Source organism: Manis javanica, chromosome X (genome assembly GCF_040802235.1).
Source record: "Manis javanica isolate MJ-LG chromosome X, MJ_LKY, whole genome shotgun sequence".
NCBI lineage: Eukaryota > Metazoa > Chordata > Mammalia > Pholidota > Manidae > Manis > Manis javanica.
The window spans coordinates 78,035,741-78,057,277 of NC_133174.1; the positions used below are offsets into that span (position 1 = coordinate 78,035,741).

Genomic DNA, 21,537 nt, shown 5'->3' on the forward strand with positions numbered 1-21,537 from the left:
CAGGCTTTGGTGGCGTTTAACATCTTGCCTAACTATCTGGACAAGTTGGCAGCTTTAGAATAATTATGAGAAGGAATACCAGTAATACACCCTCATATACGCAGCCCACAGACAAAACCTCCCCCAAGAGGTCAAATTGTTCTTGAAGAAGGTTCATGCGTTGGTTGACCAAGGCCATCCCATTCTTAAAATGGCCGTTGATGATGTTCTGCGTTGTCATTGCCGAGGCAGTGGCCTGGGACAGACCATTCAGCATCTCTGCCATAGGAATGGTGATAGCGCGGCAGTGGCTGCAGCTGCAGCTCAGCTCCGCCGTCGCCTGCTGTAGGATCCACGGCAGGAGCAGAAGCAGTGCGATCATCTTGTACCTCCGCTCTGGGGTTTTCCACTCTGCGTATCAGACGTTCAGGCACCCAAACGGGGTTCTGCTGGTCCTGTGGAAAAACACAAACCGAGCCTCGGGTCCAGATTATCACTGGGTCCGGGCCTTTCCATGTTCCTTCCAACACATCCTTCCACAAAACTTTAGGCATGTGTTTTGGATTGGATTGTTGGCTGTGCCGCTCTGCTGCACTGTGGCCATTTTTGTCCAGTGTTCTAAAGTCTTCTCCTATTCCCCCTTTTTGTTTATATAAGGCATTCTTGAGGGTGAGGTGGGTGCGTTCCACCATACCCTGACCCTGAGGGTTGTCTCTAGCTCCCTGCTGCTCTCATGACACAAAAGGATGTCATCCATATAATGATAGATGATTATCAGGGGAAACTGTTTCCTGACAGTTTGTAAGGCCTTCTTTACATACACATGGTGGGGCTATTAGCCATGCCCTGTGGCAATAAACCTTTGACAGTCTCTGGGGTGAAGCGGGATGGAGAAGAAACAGTCTTTGATACTTTTTCCTAATTACAAAAATAGGTGTGTTCCATGGCGAGGTAGAGGGCTGGAGGTGACCAGCTGCTATCTGTTCTTGTACTAAAGTGTGGGCTGCTTCCTTCTTTTCTTTGGTGAGGGGCCACTGAGGTACCCACACAGGCCTTTTTAGGCTGTTTTCCCTCAGTGTCCCCGAAGAAAAACCCAATCCTGGTCCTCCGTCCCCATCCTCTCTCTAAAGGGGGAAGTATCCTAGTTATGATTTAGATGGACTACGTCGCTAATTCCGTGAACCTTTTGATTTCGTCGCCACTCTGCGAACCTTTTGATTTTGTCGCCACTCTGCGAATCTTTTGATTTCGTCGCCACTCTGCGAACCTTTTGATTTCGTCGCTGCTCTGCGAACCTTCACTGGCACCTCCTCATTCCATATATTATAATAAACAATGTCACAAACACTAACAGGACACACACACTACACATAATATCACAAACACTAACAGGACACACAGACTACACATAAACACCCACCGCAACTGCCTGCTGTCTGCCCTGCCACGTATACTTTCAGTTTACTCGCCGATCCACTCACCCTCCTCGGTTCCCTCTCCCGGTCTGGCCAGCCGACCGAACGGCGTCCAGCGACATTCATCAGCAGGCACCAGGGTCAGCGGATCAGGTCGCGACGAGGTTTAGTGATTCCCGGGTTTCGGCACCACTTGTCGCGACCCTTCAGGGACCGAAGCGACACGCCCAAGGTCTTGATTCTTCTCTAGGCTTTATTGTCTAATCTCTCGTGGCAGTTACAGCAGTTGTCAGGCAGCTCTTCTCCCTCCCAGCAGGCTCCCTTATATTCAGTCACCCAACCAATCCAGGACAGTATCATGCGTGACCTTTAAGCGGATAGGTGTCACGCGCCACTCTAAGCGGGCAGCACGAGCTGTGCACAGGTACGGAAGTCTGCTGGGCCAATCCCCAACAGGGAAGAGGGGAAAGGGTGGTGAGCAGGAAATGGGCGCCATCTTTACGGCGTTGTTCAGCTAGAGTGGGGCTCAGCCTCGGCCATAGGCCGGGCCCCCACAGCTAAGATTCCATTTTAAAAACCAGGGAGTTAGGAAGTAAGATTCCTAAGATATTTTATGGTAATCAGTCAATAAACTATCCTTTCTTAAATCAGGGCAAATGGTCCTAAATGGTATGTCCCCACTGATTGAGGGTAGCCACTATCTTGGAAAAGAACAGGATCAAGAAATTTCTTGTGTTAAGTTTACCTTACAGAATGTGTAGAGGACAGACTATGCATGTTGATATAATGTCTGTCACTGGAGATAGATATCATGAGACCACATGTCAATCCTACATGCACCCCTGGCCCTTTGCACCATTCTTGAAAGCCTTAGAAGACAGAATCCTAAGCCCTTCCCTGAGGTTGTCCACACACCCCTTTCTTCAAGTGTGGACTTCACCTTAAATAAAGACTTCTCACTGCTCAACTTAATTGTGTTTCATTTATTCACCATTCTAGTGGTATCTTTGTTAGTTCACTATTTCATTCAATTTTCTAGACTTAAGCACAAGTCTTCTCTCTCTTTGTTCTACTTCAGACAAGTAGGGAAGGGCTACTGAGATCTCTGATTTGGACTTGTAAGTTCCCATTGCCTGGGTGACCCATACAGGACTGCAGCTGTACGATAATGCTCCTTGGTAGCCTGTCTAAAAATCTCCTTTCTTTGTCTTTGGGAAATTCTCAGAACATAATCTCACTCCATCTAGTGCTCTGTGGCTTCCCCAAATCGTAGGGTGGTAGGGGCTTAGTTCCCATGCCATGCAGATTCAAGTGAACACTGCATTCTGGATGACTCTGGCTCAGGAGTTGGCAAGGGATTTGCCCTATGCCAAGCAGGAGTTCAATGAGCTTCCCTTTCCTCCATTTGTTCTTCCTTGATTTCTGCTGCCCGCAGGCTACTGCCATTCACTGCTACTCTCACTTTAAATAATTCTTTCTGTACCTACATTGGTCCAACCTGCTTGAGGATTCTTTCCTGATCAGTCAAGAACCATCCCCTGTCCAGGTTGAGGTCTCACCTAGTGCACAGGGAGAGACCTTCTCAGAGGCAGCTACCCAACAACAGAGGGACATTTCATTATGATGAGCATGTAAGCTCACTGAGAAGTATAACACATCTAAATTTGTATGCAGTTACTATGATAACATGCTTCAAAATCTTAAGTGTTGGCTGGAGTGAACCATAGTGGAGGATTTTAAATAACCTCTTTTAGTGACAGAAAAAAAGAAAGAAAAAAACAAAAGTAAACAAGCAAGCAAGCAAGAAAGAAAGAGGGAACAAAAGAGTGAAAGAGGGAGGGAAGAAGCAAAAGATAAGACTCAAATAACACAAATAACAAAAATTGATTTAATTGGCATAATGCAACACTGCTCTCAACATAGAAAGAACGCATTATTTTTAAGTGCACACATAATATTTACCAAAACTGACATATGGCAGGCCATACAGTAAAACTCAAAACATTTCAAAAACTTGAGATCATAGAAAGAATGTTCTCTAACTGGAATATAATTAAGCAAAAAATCAATAAGACAAATTCCCAATGATTGCAATTAGCAAGAGACTCCTAAATGGGCCATAAGTCAAAGAAAGCTATAATATAAATAAGAATATATTTTCAACCGAATGATAATGAAACTTGTGAGATGTGGCTAAAGACAGCTTAGAGGGAAATCTTGTAACTTTAAATACATATATTAGGAAAGAAGAGATCAGTAAAGTTAATGATCCAGTATCTATTTCAAAACTTAAAAAAGTAGTCATTATAATTCAAAGTAAATAGATCAAAAATAAAGATGAAAAATACAATAAAATAAAATAAATATGAAATATAGGAAATCAGTATAGTCAAATTAATGGAAAATTCAAAGTAGAGGAAAATCCAATATCTGATGATTTTAGGATTAACTTCACTGATGAGAGAATTGCACATCAAAACCACAGTGAGATACTATTTCACATACAAATCACTCAGTTGATTTCCTGCTTAATTTTCTTGGCTAACATTATGATTTCCTCTTCAAAATACATGTTAAAATTGGCTTTTCAAGTTTTATTAAAAAGCCACAGAATTTAGATTTGAATTATATTGAACCATTTATTTTCATTTTGAGAGAACTGACACACTGGCTATATTGATTCTCCCAATTCAGAGAAATAATCTTTCCATTTAGTTGTGCTTTTTATATACATCAAAAAAGTCTTATAGTTCAGTTAATATAGATTTTGTTTAGTTTATTTTTATTCTTAAGTAAGTGGAATTACTCTGTTAGGAAATCTAAAACAGGTATCACGGAAATTAGTCTCTATGAAAAAAAAAAGCCAACAGAATGTTCTGACATTAATAATTTTTTAAGTTCTCAGTATAATTCTCCAACAAATTTCTAAACAAAGAGAAGTTGCCTTAAAAAGGAGCAATCAGAGAGTTAAAAGGGCTAACTCATTAACTAAAAAAAAGTTTTTAAACAAAAGAGTTGAAAACATTTAGACAAAGTGGAAGGTAATGTACAAGTTTTCCAGAAAGTTTTACAAATATTCTATTTGCTCACCTCTATTGATAGCCCCTTTGGAGAAAACAGAGGCTAATTAACAGGTTCTGTCTGGCTGAGGGAATGTAAGTATAATAAACTATTATAGATTGAAGCATAGAAGAGAAGGTTTAAGTTATTTATGCCTGCTCTAGTGATCATACATGCTCAGATGAGAGTTACAAGATCAAAGCTATCTAAAATGCTCTGTGACATATAAATTTCTAAGAACAGTTTTTTGTTCTCTAAGATTGTATGATAATACAAAGCAAAGCAACTATATTATACATAAAGTATATTACTAGCAGATATTTTGTGATTAATAACTTTATATCTCTAAAACTATTGAATATTTTTTAAATGTTTTGGAAACAAATTTGGCATGGACAATTTAGGAGGAAAATATTCAAAGACTACTGACTAAAATATCTATATGCTTGGAAATTAAAACTGTCCATATATAGTCATGGATGAATAATCTTCAGTTTTAGCATGGTAAACATATTCTAATTCAGGTTTACATACTCTTACTCTTACAAACTATAAATTAGAATAACAATACTTTGCTAAATGACAGACCAAGATTAAAACATGAGTACTAAAGAGCAACATAATTAATTATTTTTAATGCAGTAAGAAGCAAGTTCAGAAAATCTGATTATTTCCCTGTCACTCATCCAATTTTAAAGACACAGATTGACACATGTACTGGAAAGTTCAATGAGGTTTTTTTTGCCCAAACAACTTCACCATTCATCCTTTAATTCTATTCTGTCAAATGAGAAAAATCCTCTCTCTTTAATCAACAGTATGTACATTAATTCCAACCATGACTTGCTCTGTCTTCAAAATTGTATGCATTTCTAATTTCCTTGTGATCTCCAAGCTTTTTTCCCTCTGCTGAATATCTACATTGAAGCATGCCAGGAAACAGTATTAATTTTTGCATATTTTTTAACACTAATAGGAGCCAAAGGGGATGTGCCAAATACAGGGTGACTGTTCCATAACTCTTCAAAAAGTTATGGCAGGATTTCTTAATGCTATACAACTTGCATTAGTCAATATAAAACCTGTTCAATACATGCTAGGAAAATAAAATGTTTTCTTGAAAATGAAAATGAAGGAGATTATTGGATGAAAGCATTCTGTTGATTAAGGAAAATTAAATTACAATGTACACATGGTAAAACACACTTAAAACCAATGCAAAAGATTATCATCCTAACTGGAGATACATTTTTATAATCAGTGCATTCTTAAAATGAAACAGCTTACACACTTGCTTTTATAAATGTTCAGTTAATATAAAACAAGAGAGAAAACTTTAGTAATTATGTCCAATAATTTGACAATGAATAAAATGATTTTTAAAAGAGTGGGTTTTAGTTTTTACGGTAGGGCATATATATTCTCAGTGTAACATAATCCTTTTTGAATTGAAAAAATATGACTGCAAAATGTAGCTTACATTTAATTGGTATTTAGATGTCACTCTAAATTATTATTTTACTCATGTATAATGAGGAATAATTTATATTCAATAAATATTAACTATTATTAAAGTATAACTCAATGAGTTTTGAAAAATGTGGAGTTCACAGCCACTAGAATATGATAGAGAACCTTCCCTATCCCCATATCTCTGATACAAGGCAATGAATGATTAATATTTCTGCCATTATTGCTTTGACTTTTCTAGAACTTCATATAGTGTAATCATGCAATATAGAGATTCTTTAGTTAAGATTTTTGAACTTAGCATAATGCTTTTGAGATAAATCTATATGGGGGTATGATCAGAAATAACTTTTTTACTGAACATTTTATTGAGATAATTATATATTTGCATTCAGTTATAAGACATAACAGAGATCCTGTCTTTGCTTTACCTAGGTTCCCATACATAATCTTTCAAGATTATAGCACCATCACAAATAGGATACTGGTATTGATACAAAATACCTATCTTATTCAGATTTTTCCAGCTTTACGTGTATTCATGTGTGTGTAAGTATGTGTGTGTGCAAATTTAGGTCTGTACAATTATCACATGAATAGGTTTGCATAGCTACCACAACAGTCAAGATACAGAAGAGTTCCATCAACACAAGGCTCCCTCATGATCCCTTTTATAAGCACACACACCTGCCTCTTGTCCAGCCCCCAGTGCAAACCCCTGTCCTACATTTCAAAAAATTGGCATTTCAAATTATATGTAAGTGGAACCATGCACTATGTAACTTTTGAGATTAGCTTTTTAAAAACATTAATTCCCTGGAGGTTAATTCAATTTGTTGGGTGTAACAATAGTTTGCTCCTTTGTATTGCTGAGTAGTACTGCATAGTGCATCAGTTTGTTAGGGCAGCCATAACAAAGAGCCAGAAACTTGGTGGCTTAGGAAAACGTATTGTCTCACAATTCTGGAGGCTAAAAGTCAAAAATCAAAGTGTCTTCTGAGGGCTGTGAGGGAAATATCTCTCCTAAGCTTCCCTCCTTGGATTGTAGATGGCTGTCTTTTCTCCATGTCTTTATATTGTCTTTTCTCTGTAGGTGTTTCTGCACTCAGATTTCCTTTTTAAATAAAGACATCAGTCACATTTGATTAAAGCTTCCTTTTAAAATGGCCTCATTTTTTCTTGATTCCCCCTGTAAAGAAATTATTTCCAAAATAAGGTCATATTATGAGTCACTGGTGATTAGGACTTTAATATATGAATTTTGGGGATACAAAATTTAACTTGAAATAATCCATGCACTTACCTCGCCAAAATTCATGTCCTTCTGACATGTAAAATATATTCACTTTATCTTAACATACCCCAAATATTTAAACCAATCCAGCATCAACTTTTCATCAAAATTTTGTCAGACATCATCTATGTCAGGTAAGAGTGAGACTAAAGGTAGAAGTCATCTGCAGGAAAAATTCTTCTCTAGCCATAAATTCGTGAAACCAGAAAACAAGATATTGGCTTTCAAAACACAATGGCAGGACAAGTACTGGATGAACATTTCTATTCCAAAACGGAGAAATCAAAAGAAATAAAGGCCTTTCAGAAATAAATCAGTTCCCAAGCAATTCCAAAACCTAACAGGGCAAAATGCCATTAGTCTTTTTTTTAAGACAATTTTGTAAGAGCAGTTTCAGGTTCAAGCCAAACTGAGAAGGTACAAAGGTTTCCCATATACACCCTGACCCACACACGCATAGCTTCCCCCATTATCAACATTCCCCACCGGAGTGTTACATTTATCATAACTGATGAACCTGAACTGACACATCATCTTCACCATAGTTACAACATACAGATCGTTCTTCATAGACATTCAGTGGGTTTGTAAGAATGTAAAATAACATGGGTCCATCATTATAGTATCATATAGAGTATTTTCACTGCCCTAAAAATCTCCTGTAATCTATAACATGGTGGCTTTAGTTAATACTGCTGTATGATACGTAGGAAAATTGTTGAGAGTCCTTATCACAATGAGAATTTCTTTTCTTTTATTTGTACTGTATCTATATGAGATGATGGATGTTAACTAAACTGATTGGGCCAATCATTTCACAATATAGGTAGATCAAACTATCTTGCTGTGCACCTTAAACTTATTCAGGGAAGTATTTTAATTGGCTCTCAATAAAACTGAGAAAGATCCTCTGTGCTCTACCTATTCATCCCCCCAACCCCTGGCAACCACTCATCTTTTTACTGTATCCATACTTCTGCTTTTTTCAGAATGTCATGTAGTTGGAATCAAAGAGTATATAGCTTTCTCAGATTGGCTTCTTTGACTTAGCAATATGCATTTGAATTCTCTCCATGTCTTCATGGCTTGATAGCTTCTTTCATTTCAGCATTGAATAATATTCCATTGTTTGGATGTCTTCATGGTTTAATTACCCATTCACCTACTGAAGAACATCTTGGTTGCTTCCAACTTTTGCAATTATAAGTAAAGCTGCTTTAAAAATTTGTGCAGTTTTTTGTGTGGACATAAGTTCTCCACTTTTTTGAGTAAGTATCAAGTTTTATGATTGCTGTATCATAAAGTAACAATATGTTTAGTTTTATAATAAATCATCAGATGATCTTCCAAATTGGATGTACTATTTTACATTACCATCAGCAATGTATGAGTGTTCCTGTTGGTCCATATCCTTGTCCACATTTGCACTTCTAAGGGTTTTGGCAATTCTAATAGGGTTGTGGTAGTCTCTCATTGTTTCAATTTGTCTTTCTCTGATGCCATATACTGTAGAGAATCTTTTTATATGCTTATGGAAATTCCACTGGAGCAAATTCCATTAGGCCTAAGAATCAAGAAGAATACTCTATGGCTTGATATTCTCTTCCCTAGGTCCACTGGAGTGGAAGTCCCACCTTCAAGACACCCTGAGGCAGAGGTCCTGCTTTCCAGGCCCATGATGTCTGATGAGTATCCACTTCCTGGTTCATAGATAAGATATTCTCACTGTCTTCCCATGGTGGTATAGGGGAGAAAAGATAATTTTCATCTTTCCTTCTAGGTTTTTGGCTGACACTTCTCTATAATATAATAAAAAATAACAAAATCAGCTAGAGAAAAACACATTTAGTTTTGTATGTACAGGAGCTCCACAAAGGTTTGATTCAAAGGCAGTCAGGCAATTGAGGCTTCAATACCATCCTACGCTATGGGAAAATATAATGGTCTAGGACTTCAAAAGGGAGGATAACAGTTCAGAGGAAGATAAAGAGCAAATGTTTGGCAAACAAATGTTTCCCATGCCATACAGATAAGTCTCTCAGATGAAAAAGTTATCTTTGGCAATAGTTATCTTCCTCATACAGGCAAACTTTCTAAACACTTTTTAGGCAGTTAAGGGAGGAGTAAAAAGCTTTTCCTGAGTCTTTTGGTTCTTGATTACCTTCAGCTCAAAATAATCCTTATGCCAAACAAGTATATCTTGGGAGGCATATTATGTTCCCCTTCAGTGGAATGGGCAGGGGAGCCCTGTGTGTTCACTTTAATAAGGGCACTAATCACCCACCAAAAGCTCCATCTCTAAATACCATCTCAAAGAGGATTAAATTTCAACATATGAATTTGGCAAGTACAAGAAATATATATCTATTATAAGAAATGCAAATTTATATATAGATACATGGTAGCGCAATTGCAGAATTACACACAAACAAAAAGATTTTAGAAGTATTCAAGGTAAATATATCAATCACCACACAGGGAATAAAATTATATTAACAGCAGATTTCTTAACATTAATGAAAGCTAGAAATAAAAGAAAAGCCACAAATAAAAGTAAAACAATTCGGATTAAAGCAGAATTCTCAACAGAAATATGAGAACACAGGAGACATTGGAATAATACATTTAAAACTCCGGAGGATAATCATTTTCCAAATTGAAACTCATGCCAAGAAAAATTATATTTCAAAAATTAGGGCAAAATAATAACCTTATCATATAAAGAAAAGCAAATATTTACTAGCAAAGACCTTTGTTAAAGGAACTACCAAAAAGGCTGTTTTTCATGAAGAAGTGAAAAACCCTTGGGAGAAAGTCTGATGAAGGAAAAAAATGCAATAATAAAGTTTAATAAAATAGCTGGGTAAAAATACTAAAAGAAATTACATACACAAAATTGCACTGTGATAGGCCACAACTAAACATTAAATAATATATAATTCAGAAAATAGATATAATTTCTAATAGCAATGAAATATAAGTTATATGGGAATACATCCATTAAAAGATGTGTATATCTCTGTAGAGAAAATCATAAAACATCTTTAAAAACTGTTAAATCTTCAAACAGATAGAAAGTCATTCATTCATAGGAAGAATTAATTGAAAAAACTTCAGTTTTCCTGAAACATATCTAAATATTTATTCTAAATCACAAAAGGGTACTTCCTAGATTCTGGTTTTAAAATATGTTAAAACATATATGGTAAGCAAAAGCCAAAAACTTCTGAGACACTACTGAATAAGAATAACAATGTCAAGGGTAACTCTTTATTAGCCATCAATCATCATATACTTGCCATGAGTAAACCTGAGTCGTATTGGCCCAGGGGTTGACAAATAATGGAGCAGAACTAAATAGGAAGCTCAGAAACAGACTTATAAATATATAAAAATATGGTAGGTGACAAAAGTGGCATCACAGCTCAGTGAGAATGGATAAGTGCTCACAAAATTGTACTGAGGCAATTGGTTATGCATCTGGGGGAAACATAACAGTTTGTTGATATCTCATATCATACACAAAACTTAATAATGGAGATAATAAATATATCCTAAGCTATGTGTTTTGACATGCCTACTAGAAAACATGTGTAAAAATATCTAATGATAAGGAAATGGTCTAATAATTTATGGTATACTCATATAAAGGTGCATCCATATATTTCTGTGAAAATAGACAAGCTGTAGTTTCATCCATGATATGAGAGTCTCAGGAAAGTTATGGAGTGAATATATGGTATGATTTATTTAATACTCCAAAAATATATAGTTTAATAACATATCTTTTAGAAACATATACTTATGTAGTAAATTAACATGAAAAAATATTTTTTAAAGAAGCAATATAAGCAAAAAATTCACAAGAGTGTATATTTTGGTATAAAGAAAAGAGTGACCTGTGGGAAGAGAAATCATAGGAAACTTTAAAAATAATTTTAATATTCTATTTCTTGATCTGACTGATGAAATCCAGTCTATGTATTTTATTATTCTTACACTTTAAACAATGTTCATTCTTTATCTGCAAGAAGTACTTTATAATAAAACTTGATTTTAAAAACTACTGGAGGCATGAAGTAAGCAAGAGGAAAAGGAGAAAGAACACTAAAGAGTCTGCTCTAATAATCTAGGTTAAATGTGAGGATGCGAATTATGGCATTGATGTTACTGATGGATATGAATAGGAGAAATACTCAAGAGGTAGAAGCAATGGAACTTGGTAATTGCAATGGCAAGCTTATCAGTCAGGGTTTAGTGTAGGAAACAGAAAACAATCAGGTATTTTACTTTATTTGCTTAGAGTTTTTAAAAATCGAGGTAGTTATAATAAAATGCACAGATCTTAATATACAGCTTGATTATTTTTGACATGTGTACACACTCATATAATCATCACCCATATCAAAATACCCAATCAGGTATTTCAAACAGAAAAAAAAATTTAATAAAGCAGGAAAAGATTAAATGCTTACATTCTAGCCTGAACTTCCTGGAGTGACTCCAAGAAAAACAGAGAACTGATTCACTGAAGGAAATTCTATCTATGAAAGCAAACTAGAGCTGTATGCAGAAAGCAAGAGGTCATTGTTTTAACTATCTCCCCCGAAAACTATTTGATAGGCACCCAAAGGTGCTGTCCAAGAATTAGGAAATAGGATCAAGAGGTGCTGTATTTAATAATACTTTTATATGCCCATTGTACCAGAGAAAGAACTCTAAGAAATTATCACATTTCCAAATTTTATTTGTCAATACTATAAGAAATTATCACATTTTCAAATTTTGTCAACAGGAACTGCCAGGGCCACATGAAGATGTCCAATGCTGTATTTTCCTTACAAATCTCACAAAAGTGCATCTAATTAGTGAAACTTAATTCATAATAAAAAAACACTATCTTCATGGAAGGCTTAGAAATATGGTTTTCAGCTTTCCACCCTCTCAGAAAAAAAAATTGAGTAAATGCTGGGAAAATTTGTTCAAATGAAATACAACAGAAATTTTAAAGGAAGGAAGACCTAGAGTGTGTCCCACATTTCTGAATTCTACAACTGTGTATGTGGTACTGCAATTCAGTAAGATAATGGAAAAAGGCATTATTTTTCAATTAATATGTTTAAGGTGATGATATAACTTCACAGAATGATTTGAGCTGGGGATACAACATATAGATCATAACTGAATCTTTGAGGTAGATATTAACATCAGGAAGCATGTGTATGGTGAGAAGAAAATAGACCCTATGACTTGGAAAATACCAACATTTATGAAGAAATTTGAACACTTTCAGTTATATAGCAAGTCCAAAATTTGAGCTCATACCTGTCTCACTCTTTGAAGCTCATACTTTTATTGATAAAAACCTACTACTTTCACTTGCATGGTCATGTTTTATTTAGCAAGATTGTTGTAGTATTAGCAGATCGTCTGTAGGCTTTCAAAACTAATCAGTGTAACAATTTCAATTATTTTGTTCAAGTAAGCACTTTAGTTACAGGAATTGGATGTTTCATAATAAAAAGAGATGCTGAAAGGTGAAAATTCAAAATATTAAATATTGTCTAAGGGAAGACATGAGGTGATACTCAGCTTTAGTCATTTTTATCAATCTGAGGGTTGATAATAATCTGCCCTAACTGTTGAGGTTTTTAGAGAAGACTATAGGTAACAATGAAGAAACTGGATTTATAGACCTTTCACTTAACCAATGTAAAGTGTAAATAACACTCTACCAGAAGCTAAGTGGTTTGAGTTATAGTCCCACCATAGCTCCTTACTATCATTATACACTGTCAATTTCATCCATCTGTCCTTTGACCATTCTCATCTACTTTAAATTTGCTCAATATTCTTAATGCCTGAAAAAGGAAAGGGGAGGGTACATGGGGTTAATTCTATTCTTTCAAATCTTTCACATATATTCCAAGTCATCTTTTTGCTATTTCAAGTCTCATTCATTGTGTATTGCTTTTTCTGTTTTGAATGATATTCCCTCTCCAAAATTTGTCTAACTAGTGAAAACCCTCCTTCTCTTCTTTTCTTCCTTCCTTTCTACTTTTTCTATTTCCTTTGACTTCTCAAACACTTCATCTGTGAAATCTAACCTTACTACCATCATTTCAATAAATTTCTGTCTCATTAGATGTATTGAATGAAGAAATAAAAATATGAATTCTATAAACTTTTCTCAGCTGAAATTATGGTATAAGCTCATTTTTGTTTGTAGAACTGTCTCTATAGCATATTAAAAATTCTTTGAATCCACATTTACTCTTTTATTCATCTTTCTATCTTAAGCTTTCAGCTCAGTACTAGGCCACATAATTGGCAATGTAAAGGTATTGGTTGAAAGGTAATTAAATTGACTCATAGCATAAATGCAAAGAAAGATGACCTGAAAATGAGAAGTATGAAATTATTGAGAAAAACCCCAATTCTGTCTTAGCCACTGACATAAGTAGTGAGTGTAGGAGACCAGACAGGGTCATAAAGCAAGAAAGAAAGACATTTGGAGGAAGGAAAGGTCTAAAATCATAAACCCAAAGAAGGCAGCTAAATAGTACTCTCTCATATGTTTGAATTTTAGTGCTAAAATGGTGCTTTATTTTTGGTAGGCCACAAGGGAGCTAGTGACATGGAATGTTTACACAATAATAAAAATGATCTAATTGACACAGAGTTGGAATTTCTACTCTTTGGAGAATTTGATGTATGTATGAGAAAAACCAGTAGTGCACACAAAACTCAAATGCATACCAACACTCCCCAGTAATTTCACTTGCTTTCTCTAATATGTTACATTTCCTTTTCACCAGAACAACTACTTCACATCTTCTAGTCTTTTCTCAAACCACCAATATTAACTTATTCTTTCTCAGTCCCAGTTAATGACTCTATTTCTTATTTCAAACAACAAAAAAATGGAAATGATATCTTATCTTCCCACTAACAAATTTATCTCCATCTCCCCCCAAATACTCTGCTTTTAATTTCTGTTAATATAGGTGGAGTGCTCCTGCTCCTACATCAGGCCATATTTGTGTTTGGCTTTAAATCCAATTTATTCTCAAATTGTTAATAAATTCACTTTTATAATTGTTCTCTCTTCCCTATTATCAATGGTTTATCTCTATTAGGTAATTCCTGTCACCAAGCAAATATGTTGTATATCATTAATTAATTTAATAATTTAAGCAATATGTAACACCGTATATCAGATTTTCCCTGTTGTCAAGTATAGAGTAATAAACAAAAAAATATATCTGCTGTGATGGAGCAGGGGAAGCAAAACATAAACAGAATATGTAACTGGGCCTAATATACAACCAACTATATACCATGAAAATGTATATTATGTACAAAGTTTATGTATACATAATATAACTTATACAATAAGTTAGAAGATAATAAGAGCTAAAGAAAAATAGAGCATGGTAAGGACAATTGAAAATGGGGAAGGTATTCAAATTTCAAATGATTGTCAGTATAGGATTCATGGAGAAGGAAATAGTTGAGCAAATATTTGAAGGAAGAGAGTGGGCTATGGGAATATCTGGGGTAGGAGATAATGTTATAATGTCTGTCATGAAACAAACTGCTCTTGACCCTACATCAACTTTCAGCTGCTACCCATTTCTTTATCACCTAAAATTTATGCTTATTCAAAGAGCTGCTATATAGTGCTGACCTCCAATTACATTCTATTCTTTCCTCAGCCCTTCTAACACATTCACTTTTGATAAATTTGTCAGTTTCACTGAATACTTCCATGTTGCTAGTTATACTGTTCCTACTTTTATAGTCATCTTACTCAATTACTAAGTAGTACTTGAGAAGGTCAGTACTTTCTTTTGGAAACACTTTCTTCCCTTCACTACTAGGACACCAAACTCTCCTGGGTTACTTCACCTCACAAGCAGCAGTTTATCCAGTGTTTGTTTGTTTGTCTCTTTGTTTTGGTGAATTTTCCTCTTCTGGTTGATTTCTAAGTATTGGAGTTACCAAAACCTCCATTCAAGTGTTCCTACCTTTCTGTCTATCTTTCCCTAAATAAATGGCTTTAATCACAATTTATAATCTTGTGATTCCCAACGTTATATTTCTAACTCTGGCTTCTCTCCTAATCTCTGTACTCAGATAACCAATCATCTCCTTGACATCTCATATGTATATCAAATAGGAATCTAAATCTTAGCATGTCAAAATGATAACTGGATTTCTCCTCACCCAACTTGGTCTATCGAAGGTCTGCCCATCTCAATATATTTTGCCACTATCCAATTGGGTTCTCAAGAAGAGGAAAATAGAAAACACCCTTCATTTTTTCCTTTCCCTAACATACCCACATCCAATAAACCATGAAATATTAAATTTACCTCCAAAATATACCCCCAAATATATCCATTTATTTCCACTACCATGCCTACCTATTTGATACAAGCTAGCATCATACTGCACAGACTGTGATTCCCATCTGGTCTCACTGTTTCCATTTGTGGTATTTTATATTCCATTCTCTACACAGATGCCTGTGTGATCTTTTTAAAAAGTAAATGAACTTTTACATCCACTACAGTCTATTAGACTCCATGGAGATAGGACCAAGGCAAGTGAGAGCAGGGCAGGCACTGGAAGATTGTGTCTTGCTGAGGAAAAGTAACTAAACAGGTGAAATGGAGATCCTAAGAAACTGAAAGGCAAAATGTCATCATATGTATCCTTTGTGCAAACTTGCCTGGAGGAGCACAAGTAAAAGCACCTAGATGCTTGCTTCAATCAACTTTTCAGTTTTCTAAGAAATGCGCAGATGGTTAGAAGACCATGCCTACTAAAAAGAAAGGAAAATGTGAAGACATAGCAAAGGTGGACAAGGACCATAATGAAAGGGAAATAAAAATCTATATCCTTAAAGAATAAACAACATTAACGAAACAATAGTTTAAGGATCTCAATGCACCCAAGAGACTTCCTCCAGCCTTTCTCTTGTTTTGTTCTGAATATCACCCAAAAATAAAAAAATGATATCCTAGCTTGTTCATTGGTGATGCTGCAAAGAAAATGGGAGGGATTTGGAATATCTTGCTGCAGATGATCAGCAAACTTACAAAAGGGGGTTGTTAAAGTGAAAGAAAAATAGGAAAAGGATACTACTGCATACCAACCTAAAGAAAGCCTGATAAGGCAAAATAAAAAAAAAGGAATCAACAGAACTGAAAAGGGCAAGAAAAGGGATGAGAAGCAGGAGGAAGAAGAGGACGAATGATGAATAAGCTAATTCTAATACAGATGTTTTTTTCTTGTCTATAAATATTTTAATCCTCCTATACATAATTCACTCCTTTAAAAAAATCAAAATATAAAGCTATGTAAGGTTTGTTTTTAAACTGTACAGTGTCTCTTTTATATAGTTAATATGCTACCAAATATGTCTTTAGATAGCCTCTTTCTGGTGGTATTTTCAAGAGCCACTAACCTTGCTTGGTATGCTATGGGGATTGTAGATTGGTATGGAAAGCAGGTTCTTGCCGGTTCACAGCACAAATTAGTTATTTATGGGGATGGTAGGTTTTTTTTTTTATCTTCAGTTGTTTCTGATGCAGCATAGAGGAAATAATTGTTCTGTTAATTGAATACCACTCTGTAATTGAAAAAAATACAACAGTTTTATTGATATTGTGAACACTTCAAAGTAAATGCTTTTCTAAGTATTATCATTTTTATAGGTCTGAAACTTTCTTCCTTGTTGGGTAATTAATCTTTTGCTTTTGCACATGTTAGATCACATGAATTATGACAGTGTTTATTTTTTAATATAGCTAGCTGATAAAAAGTTTGTGTACATATGCTGCATACTCATTATGGGAATAAAAAACTGAGCTGAGAGAGTTTACATCTATAACTGAAACTTAAAAATCTTAATCAGTTGGTATCAAATTTCATATGGCCCAGTTAAATTTACAAAGTGAAGAGTGACCAATCTACTCATAGCCTGGGATTGTTAGAAACTTTTTAAAATATGACTATGAAGAACTAATAGGAAAGTATGTTCTTATCTTTACATGAGTGCTCTACATTCTTTAACTCCCTTTACTGTATCATAGCAGTTATATTTTCAGTTTTCACATTAAAGAAGACCTAAAAATATATCTCCAAAAGCTTAGGCTTAAGTATAAGACTGCCATGTTAACATTTCTGTTGGCATCAGTCCCAAGGAAGTGTCTATGAAAGTTCTGGCTGTAAATGTCTTTTCCCATTTACCTAAGTATGGTCTGCTTAAGAAACTTGAGATTCTCCATTATAATTAACTTTTTAAATTAATTAAGCCAGTTTTAAAAATTATAATGCCACATTTAAAATAGGGTATATTTTCTTATATTGTATTTGCCCCCTTAAAAATAAAATAGTTATGAGGAAAGCAGAAGCTTAAACTTTGCAGCTCTGTACTAATTATCCAATTTGTTCTAATTCAGTTTTCCTTTATTAAACCATTGTCATTTATTAGGATTTTATATTTTTCTGCTTTACAGTTCAGGAAAAAATGTTAATTTTTTGCTTTTCGAGATTATCATTCTCTTCAATTGCCAGAATTTTAAATAATTTTACATGTTTTTGTGATGTGGTGCTGTTGTTATGCCTGGTTTCTATCCATCTGAATTTGCTTATGTAAAAGTTTAGGAGGAATACTGAAAATCTGAGTTCTAGATGACACAAATAAATTAATGATTTGAAAATAAACTAAGAATTTTTAAAAAGAGACAGAAATTATGTATCAATCCATTATTTTAAATCTGACAATGGTTTCCCATTGCACTTGGGAGGGATGAAAGAACTTCTTTCCTTGACCGGCCATGTCTTTCATAAGATCTGACCAGTGCCTATGTCAGTTTATATTCTACCACTCTCCTTCTCATTACAGTCCAGCTATACTAACAATTCTGTGTTCCTCAACCACAACAGGTAATTCTATCTAAAGCATTTAAATTTTCTCTACCTAGAAATTGATATCCCCTAATCTGTTTATAGCTCGACTATTTAGGTCTCAAATAAAAAGCTGCAGTGAGGCGTTCTCTTACTGCTCAATCCCAAGTATTCCTTTAGAGAACCTTTATGCAATTACCTTGTTTTATTAAAGTAGCAACACTTCTAATTAAGTAATAGTTTCTTTTGTAAATGGCATTACTGAGATATAATTGATATACTATAAGCTAAACATATTTAAATGCACAGTCTGATAAGTTTTAACATAGATGTACTCCTTTGTAACCAACACTACAATCAAGGTAGTGGGTATATCCATTATTCCCAGATTTCTTCTTGCACCTTTGTAATTCTTCCTTATCATCCCTCCTTGCCCTCTCCCCTCATTCCTAGGCACCCAGTGATATGTTTTTTTGTCATTATAAGTTAGTTTACATTTTCTAGAATTTTATATAAATGGAACCACAGAATAGATACATTTATATGGCTGGCTGGCTTTTGTACAGCATAATTATTTTGAGGTTCATCTACATTGCATATATCAATAGTTAATTCTTTGTATAGTAGTCTTCCATTGTGTGGCTATATGAAAGTTTACTTATCAATTTATCTGTTGTGTAGTTTGCCAGGGCTGCTGTAGCAAGGTACCACAGGTTGGGGGGCTCAAACAACAGAAATTTACTTTCTCACAATTCTAAAGCCTAGCAATGTGAGACTGTGGCGTCTAAATAGTTGTTTTCTTTCAAGGCCTCTTTCCTTTGTTTTTAAATTGCTACCTTCTCACTGTGCCTTCTTGTGGTTACCCATCAGTCTATGCATGCCTATACCCCAATCTTTTCTTAAAAGGACTCTAGTCATATTGGATTAGGATCCACCCGAATGAACTCATTTAACCATAATTACATCTGCAAAGACTCTATCTCCAAATAGAGTGACATTCTGATGTACTGAGGGTTAGGGCTTCAAGATATAAATTTGAGTGGGACATATCAGCCCATAACACATGGTGATATTTTTAGTTTTAGGCTATTAAAATTGAAAAAGAAATAATGGTGTTTTTAACATGTGTATTAAATTCTTCATACAGACTATAAGATAATAGAAAACTTATATATTGGTCTGTGTCCCATTTCTAGCAAAGAACTCTTGAAAGCTTTGTAAATTCTTAAATGATAAGAGCATCAGAAGCATCTTTTGCTCTAATATTTGGTCTTTGACCCTGGCTTCTGACACAGGGCAACTAAAGCCTTTGAAATTTCCTAGGTGATAGGAGTGTCTTTTGTTCTAATGAGGTGACTCTTACGGGCTCCTGGATAACTCCTGCTTGGGAGCTAATCAGCAGAAAGACCAAGCTATGGATACAACTTTGGAATTTTTTGCTTCACTCCCCTTGTCTAGAGAAGGGAGAGGGGCTAGAAATGAAATTAATAATTGATATCTATGTAAGATAGCCTCCATAAAATCCCAATATTATGGGGTTCATGGAGCCCTGGCAAACTACACAACAGATAAATTGCTTCTCGAGGGACAAATTTTGCAGAAACAACAGAAAGTACCTCTGAAATCTGTGGTCCCCAAGAAAGTCATCAATATGTAGGGGGTTCAAAACCAAGAAACTATGAAACAAGGTGTAAGGCTGGAGGCACTAGAGGGAGGAAAGCGAGGACAGTCCAAATGGAACAAAGACAGCACCAAATAGCTCTGTGCCATATAAGGAAGGAATGGACAGCTCTTCTGGGATTCCAGCCCCGTGATGGTGCTGACAAACCCCAGATGCAGACCCCCTCCATCCAGAAGGAGAAGACCTCTGGCTGTCCATCACCAGACCCTGAGCCAATAAAAAAATTCCCCACATACCCCTAGCATGGCCCACTTCCCCCTCCCTTTCCTGTTCTCTTAAAAACTCCCCACCTCCCCTCCTGGGCACGACTTCCCCAGCCTGTGTTTCATACTGGTGAACCTTGCTCAGGAATTGCGCTCAAATAAACTGCCTGGCCCTATGTTACCTCTCATCACCTGCTTATTTTCGCTAGAATTTATCTCACACAAGGGGGTATAATATAAAGGACTTGTTTCATTTTATACGTCAGTGTCATCAGCTTTCTGAAGACTATTCATTTGAAATGGATCATGAAAGGAACTCAATTGAGGGCTCCGTCTGGTTTTGAATGCTGCAGAGAAGAGCATGTCTGCACTGATACAGGACCCTCACCTCACTGTGGAACAATCACAGATGGTTATATGTGATCCAGTGAGGGTAAAATTGAAACATTTCCAGAATATCTCACCTGGCTTTAGTATATCTGCATATCAATAGGCGTTCAGAGGTGGAAAGAAGTATGGCTTTAGTGCATTTGCAACTTTCCACAGGTGTGGAGAAGTTCATATCCATATCAGTGGGTGATTACCTGGGCAACAGAGGGCTTATCTATACCTGAGAGTTGAGGGGGAAGGCCAGAGTGGTTGCTGCTTGAGCAGAGAAGTAAGAATGTCAGGAACTGCAGTTTGTGAGCAATAAACAGATTTTTTAAATTTATTTATTTATTTATTTATTTATTTATTTATTTTGTTATCATTAATCTACAATTACATGAAGAACATTATGTTCACTAGGCTCTCCCCTACACCAAGTCCCCCCCACAAACCCCATTACTGTCACTGTCCATCAGCATAGTAAGATGTTCTAGAATTACTACTTGTCTTCTCTGTGTTGCACAGCGCTCCCCTTTCCACCACCCCCCACATTATACATGCTAATCATAATACCTCCTTTCTTCTTCCCTGTACTTATCCCTCCCTACCCTCCCATTCTCCTCAGTCTCTTTCCGTTTGTTAACTGTTAGTCCATTCTTGGGTTCTGTGATTCTGCTGCTGTTTTGTTTCTTCAGTTTTTCCTTTGTTCTTATACTCCACAGAGGAGTGAAATCATTTGGTATTGGTCTTTCTCCACTAGGCCTATTTCACTGAGCATAATACCCTCTAGCTCCATCCATGTTGTTGCAAATTGTAGGATTTGTTTTCTTCTTATGGCTGAATAATATTCAATTGTGTATATGTACCACATCATCTTTATACATTCATCGACTGATAGACACTTAGGTTGCTTCCATTTCTTGGCTATTGTAAATAGTGCTGCAATAAACATAGGGGTGCATCTGTCTTTTTCAAACTGGAGTGCTGCATTCTTAGGGTAAATTCCTAGAAGTGGAATTCCTGGGTCAAACGGTAAGTCCATTTTGAGCATTTTGAGGAACCTCCATACTGCTTTCCACAATGGTTGAACTAATTTACATTCCCACCAGCAGTGTATGAGGCTTCCCCTTTCTCCATGAACTCACC

At 35.7% G+C, this 21,537-nt stretch overlaps 1 pseudogene; it reads left to right on the plus strand.

Moving 5' to 3' along the window:
- The first annotated feature begins 11,373 nt into the window (after positions 1-11,373).
- On the plus strand, positions 11,374-16,490 carry LOC108390091 (putative high mobility group protein B1-like 1; annotated as a pseudogene).
- Positions 16,491-21,537: the final 5,047 nt, after the last annotated feature.